This window comes from Triturus cristatus, chromosome 6 (assembly GCF_964204655.1).
Source record: "Triturus cristatus chromosome 6, aTriCri1.1, whole genome shotgun sequence".
NCBI lineage: Eukaryota > Metazoa > Chordata > Amphibia > Caudata > Salamandridae > Triturus > Triturus cristatus.
In genome coordinates, this window is record NC_140589.1 from 9,788,786 (window position 1) to 9,797,325 (window position 8,540).

Genomic DNA, 8,540 nt, shown 5'->3' on the forward strand with positions numbered 1-8,540 from the left:
GTGCTGCTGCGCTCATCACTAGCGTGTTTTTTTTTTTACATTACTACAGGCTTACTGTTCTCTTCAAAACTTGTAGTTTTCTCTGGGGGCTCGGGAAATCTACTGGATGGGACCCCTGAATTATTGGGGTTCACACTACTCACACCCTAGTTGAGTCGTTGCTTGTGCGGTTCATAGAAGCCTGATAATGAAGAAAGGTGTGACTTTTTAGATTTTTATTTCATAATTGCAAACCTTGATCTTGGATTAAAATAAATACCTGTATCATATATGTCGAAATGCATCTCTCTCGTTTACCAGTTTATGTTTACAGGATTAGTATGTTTCAAAGGAGAAGCAGGATTATTTAGTTATTGGTTCTTCCATTTCTAAAGATCTAATTTGTTATATATTGTGAGACAAAAATAATAGTACGTGCAGTTTTTGTCAGGGTGGTTTCATCAACAAAAGGCAGCACCTTGAGAAACATCAGGCACAGTGCGGTATATTTATTCAGCAGTTTGCTAACTTTGACATCATTACTCATTATTATCCTTGTCACGATCCATATCATCCTCATCATGGACTTTAGTTAATAGAGGGTTCGGGTTTTGCCTTTCATTAAAGATTTATTTACCCTAAAAGATTGTGACAGTGTACATGTTTCCCTTCCAGTCCGAGATGGTGACATTGGATTCTGTGTCTTGTCCTTACAGTGAAGGCGTCCTGGTGGCTTCTCTTGCACCATTCGTATCACTCTGGCCTTGTTTTTCTCGAGAGAGAGAGAAGACCCCACTGGTTGAGCCGCTCTGCATAGCTCAGTTCTCTGTGCACTTTAATCGGGTTACCAGGGGAACCTTTGCCAGTTTTGTTCTAGAGTGTTCCATGTACGGTGGTAAAGTACGAGCACAACAACTTATGTGTGGCCAGAGGGCCGTTGTGTTTGGGGTCAAGTGGCCTCTGAAGCCCCATTTGAGATCCCCCTTTAGATGCAGGATTGAGAAACAACTTCCTTGATGGTGATCTGATTGTTTGCTGTGACAAAGATACATGCACAATGCAGTGGTTAGAATTCAACCTTCGTAGAGCTACTAGAAGAAGAGGATGTGTCCCTGGTGTGTTGGGAGGGTGGGTTTAGGAGCCCTAAAGGGCAAACACCGAAGCTCTGAAGGAGTGACATTTGTTGAAATTCCAAATTGAATATAGAGATAATGCTCCAGTGCTCCGTTGCCTTTCAACTAGGTTCGCACTACTTAAATATCACATTCATTCTTATGTATCAACCAGGTGGTGAAAAGGCAAAAAAGAGGCCTTAGGTGGCAGAAAGTAGTGATTTATTGTGCACGCAGAGAGAACGTAATGACCAAGTGTTAGAGGATAGTAACTATAGCTACAAAGTTAATTTTACATGTCAGGGAAAATATTGTATGCATTCGTCATACTATTCCCTCCGTATAGAGAAATGATTTCCACTTGTTTGAAATATATTCTAATACCTCCCTCAAACCCTCTGTGTTTTGTTTGTAATGCATCCATTCTATTACAGTATTGTTCTTCTGTAAGCTCCTGTGGGCAAGGTTTCAGTTTTTTCCCAATTTAGACAATTTGTTTTTTGGGCTATCTCCAAATGACTCTCTCATTCCTCTAATCTGTATTTTGATTTTAATATTTTAGCAGATATTAGTTTTCAAATTGCATTCACCGCAGTCCATTCTTCTGAGTTGTACCAATAGCGAGTGGTCATATTCTATTCCCATGTGTTGCTTTTTTATTATTTCTCGGTGTGTAAATTGACTGTATATTTGATTACTTTTACATGCAGCAAGATGTTTCATAATTGATAATGCAGAATGCAGCTAAATTGTTTTCTACTGTTTAATCACCCTTCACTCACAAAGACTATTGGAATAGCAAGATACAACAAGACTCTGAAGGGTCTGAAATTGTAATAACACGCATGTAAACCGAGAGAGGCCCTCATCTGAGGGTGGAAGAGCTACAGGAGTAGCACGTTGGAGTTTGTATCAGTTGGTGACATCAAGTAGTTTTTCGTGATTGTTTTCATTGAACAGTCTATGACGTTCAAAGACACTTACGAGCAAAAAAGAAAAGGGGCAAAGTCAAAGAAAACAAGCATTGCATAGCCAGTAGGTCTTGGTTTTTGGAACCTTATAAGTGTTTAGTTATGCAGCACAATATCCTTGGTGCACAATTGTCACTATTGCCTCATGGAACGTAACGTTTGTTTTAGTGTTTTGAGTGTCTGCCATTTATTGCAGTATTTTACCTCTACGTGTACTTTGTATGCTTTTGTAACATGCGCACGTCACTTTTTAGGTCTCGCCTGACCCAGCGCATGCGCTGGTCTGGCGAGACTTATTGAGAGGGCTCCAAAAAGTGCTACCAGGCCAGCCTAGAGCTACAGTGTATGTGCGCGGGCGCGCGCGCCGCGCTTTACCGCAATTACTTTCACTTTCACGGCCGCTTGGCATTGCCAATAGGTCTCGATTTTGGGACCTTATAAGTATTTAGTTATGCAACTGTTGCATGGCTAAACACTTATAAGGTCCTAAAGGCGAGACCTATTGGCTATGCCAATGCTTGTTCCTCTTGTAAGGTATCGTTTGCTACCTCTTGTATTTTGCTTGTTCTTGATACTTGCACAATTGTCACTATTGCCTCATGGAACGTAACGTTTGTTTTAGTGTTTTGAGTGTCTGCCATTTATTGCAGTATTTTACCTCTATTTGTACTTTGTATGCTTTTGTAACATGCGCACGTCACTTTTTAGGTCTCGTCTGAGCCAGCGCTTTAGCGCTGCTCCCGCGAGAGCTTTTGGAAAAGGGGGATTTGGAAGTGCAAACCAGTGCTTTCAGGCCGCCAACTACAGTGCATGTGCACCCGCCAACTACAGTGCATGTGCGCCGGGCGCGCGCACCATTTGGCAGCCTGCGTGATCATTTCGCGGCCGCTTTGATGTTCTCAGTGAGCCGCGCGGCCACTGAGAACATCAAAGCGGCCGCGAAAGTGCACACCATTTGCCACCCCCTCCCTTATCCCACTTCCTGCTTGTTTTTATTGCAGGTTTATACAGCGCAAACTCGTGCCGTAGGTACTGGAGCTCTTTAAATGAGCACAGATTACGTTACACAAAGACACATTCAGGCACGGGGAGATTAAGTCATTATTATGGTGGCCAATGCTTAACTTCTTTTTGCAGGCAGCACAAATGCTTACGTTTATTTTGCAGGCGGCAAAGAACAAAACAGCGGGACTGTAAAGCACAGTGCTTGCTTCCTTTTATTTTCCTACATTTCACGGACTCTCCTGGGACCACACCTCTAACTATAATCGGTACATAGCGGGACGGTAAAGCATAGTGCTTGCTTCCTTTTATTTTCTATTATTTCACGGACTCTCCTGGTCCGTAATTTTTGTTGATTTTGGGGAAACACCAGCCAGCAGCTTTCATGTAACACGGCTGGTTTTTGATGCGTGTGCAGTTTTGTTTTGTTTGAGTGCTTTTTTTTAATGCAGATTTATACAGCTCAAACTCGTGCGGTCGGTATTGGAGTGCTTTAAATGAGCACGGATTACATTACACAAGAACACATTCAGGCACAGGGAGACTAAGTCATTATTATGGTGGCCAAATGCTTACTTCATTTTGCAGGCGGCACAAATACTTAACTTTATTCTGCAGGCGGCACAGAACAAAACAGCGTGACGGTAAAGCACAGTGCTTGCTTCCTTTTATTTTCTGTTATTTCATGGACTTTCCTGGGTTCCTACTTTTTGTTGGATTTGGGAAACTACACCATCACAGCTGATGTCAGCAGTGAGCGTCACGGACTCTCTTGGGTCCGTGCTTTTCGTTGGATTTAGGAAAACATGAAGTATTCTTTTTTCTCAACTTTAAAAAGGTAATTAAATTTAGCGTGCATTTAAAAATATGCGAATGCGATGGGGATGTTGTCTTTTTACCCCTTACTTTAGCAGTAACCTATATTTTTTTTTAGGAGCTTATCATCCTGCTGGTTGTTCAGTTGCATCTCACAGATGCTGCGAGCCAAGAAATTACAATCTTTACTGCAAGGCCCAAAGCACTTAATTAGCTTGTCCTGGTTTCCTTTCCCAACTTGCAAACACATGCTAACACTTCACACTAAACAAGACTTTCGGTCTGAGTTTTTTCCCTAAACAAATGTCAATAGATTATAATCTATCAGCACAGTTACAAAATAAAGGTGAACTCTAAGTTATTTAAAAAAAAATTGAAAACTTATTGACCAAAACCACGTTATTTAAAAAAAAAAAAAAAGTACTTTTTTTTGTGTGAGTGCGTTTGGGAATTTTATAAATTGGATATAACATGCTTCAGGGTCTATTTACACTTCACGCGAACTGGCTACCGGCATGCGCGCACCTTCTACGGACGAAAGTACAGCACAATGGAGTCCAGGTACACTGACAAAGTGGTTTTTGAAGTGAACGTTGTTTCTAATTTAATTAGTGCTACAGGCATTGAATAAAATGATGGAACACATTTTGGAGTCGGTCGCTGAGGAGTAGATTGTGTGTAATCGGTACATAGCGGGACGGGAAAACACAGTGCTTGTGATGGAGCGGGTAAAACGTTTTCTTTTTTATATACCCAATCCATTTATATAAGTTTATATTAAAATGATTAATAATTAATTCTAATAATTAATTGATTGATGTGATGGTACTAAATCAACCTTATTAACAAAGAAAATACACGTGGGAATGCATTTGCATGGCTAGAATTAATAAGTGAACTAAGTTGTATGCATATTAAAACGATAAGTGTTGCATGAGCAGTGTTAATGTGATTTGCGCTTAAATAAACCAGCATTAATGGCTTTGAATGTTGCATATGGCTAGATAAATACATACACATAAGGGTATTAGCAAGGGAATAACACTGTTTTAATCATTTCTATGTATTAATTACGATTTTGTGTTTCTTTGCTTAAAGTTGACTATTCTGGCCTACCAAAAGATGGCCGCCGACTGAAACCTAACTAAAGTACATGACTTCATCATTTGAACAATGGAGAAAGGCGCCTGCACTGACTTCGCTCGTGTCCCTTGCGTGACCTGTTAGACCATGCCCACGAAGACTACCCTGGGCGAGGTGCCAATGTCCCCGAACCTGAAGCTAATGTTGCAAAATTGCAAATGAACTACTGAACTCTACCGGTTACCAACAAAGAGATATAATTTGTACCTGGGAACAGTTTTTCCCATTCGCCTACTGTAAAACTTCTTCCACATGGGAAAATTAGAAAATGTTTCTTAATGTATTGAGATGCATTTGAAATCAGCCAATCATTTGCCTGGGAATTGAGAAAATGTTACGGTTATATGTAAATTTTAGTATAAATATTAGTAGTCTAGAGAGGGAAACTGCTTCTACGACACACTCTATGCTGCTCTTCGCTAGAGACCACTATTGACGGAGAATCGATGATCAGTGATCCTTATGCTGACAGAAGAGGACGGAGACTTTAGAACTCTGATGAACTTTCTGAGGACCAGTTCTGACTTAGAAAACGACAATTAGCCAGAATAGGTAAATATGACAAAAGATAATATTGCATTATTAGGATTTAACCTGCATTTTAATTAGATAAAGAAAATCATTATTTGAAGAACTGTGTCGGGTGATTATTTCTTTGAAATGTTTATTGATTGATTCGAGAGTTAAAGCGTCATCAAATTATACAACAACTAAATGATCTAATTGACCTCCGGATGGAGGAACTGTTGGGGTAATTCAGTAGAAGGGGTTTCCTCTATCCAAGAGAGCAGCTGTAGTTCGGGATTTGATATCCCTCTGTAGGCACGGATAGTTTGAGAGAATGAATGTTGGTGTTATGGGCCCCACCAGCGTGTGATGTGTGTATGTGCGTGTGACTGAGAAATCATTCCGTCCGTGGAAGCAGGGGGAGATTTAGTGACCCGAACTGCACCACTTGCTTCCTTCCATTTTCCGTAATTTCACTGACTCTTCTGGGTCCGTACTTTTCCTTGGATTTGGGAAACTACACCATCACAGTTGATGTCAGCAGGGAGCGTGAAACTTGCTGTTGTATTTTGGCAGTGAGATATCCGATGGAACACATTTTGGAGTCGGTCCCTGAGGAGTAGGTTGTGTGTAATGCAATAGGTCTCGCATTTATTTGAGTTTGAGCTATTGGCATTGTAAATGACAATGCCTTATATTTATGTTTTGGTTTTAAAATAAATAAATAAAAGGGATTGTTATTGTCGTACATGAGTGTTATCCAACTTATGTCTTACCAGAAGGAAGCAGTCGTTTCTCCCTGTTTGTCAAGCCTCCTGACGTCGTGGCCAATCCGATATCGTGGGCGGCTGTGACGTCAGGGGGCGGTGAGAGGATCGGGAGAAGAGCGCGGAGATCTTAACGGGCGGTTGTATCCCCTCCTGCTCCTCGTGGGCCTTTGCATTTATGCATCAAATAAATACGTTATCAATCAGCATTCTTGTCTCGACTCCCTCTGTCCCTGCCACTACAAATGGCGACGAGGGTCAAAACTTGTATTCCGGCCCACGAGTGAGTTCCTACACTGCATGCGCTGCTGAGCCGCCGCGGTGCGGATGTGTCCCCTCCTGTGTCCCTGCGGAGACTCCCTGATTGACGCCGTCTCCTTCCTGCTGATGCCTGCCATGTGCTGCCTGCCCGGCCGGCGAGTTCCGTGATTGCTGTCTGCTGCCTGCGGTCCGCGCTGGAGTGCTTCGGACCTTCCTGACCACGTGCGTCTCGCCCGGTGAGCTGCCGGTGGGGCGCTGCGGCTCCCTGTGTGTCGCTGTTGCTCCGGTACGTGTGGAGTCCAGGCGGTGTGCTGTGAGGCCCGGGATTTCCCTGCGATGCTGGTGTGCCCCGGTGGGTGAAGAGCCTGTGCCTGCTGCCTTCGTCGCTGTGGTGTGGCCCTTTCCTTCGTGCTGGAGTGCTCGCCTGCGCAGGCCGTAGCAAGTACAGCGTTCCAGCTGATTCTGGCCTTGGTGGCCCCTCCAGCTTGTGGTGCCTGCTCCTCCGATGATGGCGCAGCCGGTCAATATATGCGTGCCTCCTCTCTTCCTCGAGTCCCCTGGTAAGCCGTGCATGAAGTGGAAGGGTTGGTTGCGCGCGTTTGAAAACTATATAGTTTCCATTGACGGCAAGGGGTATGCCGCCGAGCGCAAGAAGGCGCTCTTATTCGGACTGCTGGGCAAGGCTGGCCAAGAGGTTTTCGACAGCTTACCAGTATATGTGAACCCCCCGGGGGCCCTCGCTCCGCTGGATGAGTACCAGGAGGCGGTTAACCGGCTTGAACTGCAGTATTCCGAGGAAGGTAACATCATGGTGGGGCGCCACAAGTTTGCGTTGCGGAAACAGGATGAAGGAGAGACTATTGACGAGTACATTGCATGTTTGCGCGTCCTGGCCCAAGACTGTGAATTTGCTGAGCTGACTGATACCTACATCAGGGACCAGGTGGTGTTCTACTGCCATTCTAAGAAGGTGCAAGAACGATTGCTGGCCTGTAGGAACCCTTCACTGAAGGATGTGGTGGCCATTGCGAAGGCCATAGAACGTTCCTTGGTGTCCACTAGGGAGCTTTCAAGCACGAGCCAGGCTTCGAATGTGCTCTACGTCCAGGACAGTCATAAAAAGGCGCCTAAGACTCCAGACAGGGCGGCGAGCGATAGAGGGGGAAGCAGGAGACCACTCGCTTGCTTTAGGTGTGGGGCACGGGATCACTTGGCGGACAGCAGGGCTTGCCCGGCTCTAACCAAAAGTTGCACTAAATGCAAGAAAGTAGGCCATTTTGCAGCGGTGTGTAAAACCAGGAAAGCCGGGGGGAGTGTGAGAGTGAGTTCAGTGAGCGAAAGCGATTTGGATACGAATGCGGACATTGTGCTGTCCATTGATGCGGAGGATGGCAGAGTGAAGGGGCCCATCGGCTCCGTCCTGATTGGTGCCGTGGAGTTGCCGTTTACGGCTGATTCTGGTTCCCCTATTACCTTGATTTCCGACACGACATTTGATGTGAAGTGGCAGGGTGTGTGATTGTGTGAGACGGATGTGAATCCGAAAGCCTTTGGGGAACAAGACATAGTGATGAAAGGGTACTTCTGCGATACTCTCACCTTTAGGGGGCGAACTGTGAGGACAAAGATCTATGTGGCTGAGAAAGGGAGGAGCCTTGTGGGGTGGAAGGACCTAGCGAAGTTGGGTGTGATGCTAGTCCCTGGGGCTGACCATCCCATAGTTCTGCGTGACGACTGGGTCAACTATGTCCAGCCAGATGATGTGCATGGTGGGTTGGCTGAGGTCACTAGCCAATTTGATGCCGTTTTTAGAAACGAGGTAGGGTGTGTAAGAGGATTTGTGCACGCCATACAGTTGAAAGAGGGTGCGGTGCCGATGAAGCATAAGGTCAGAACAGTTCCCCTCTCCGTCAGGGGGGAGCTGAAGGCTGTCCTAGATAAGTTGAAACAAGAAGGAGTGATAGAAGAAGCAGGCGCATCAG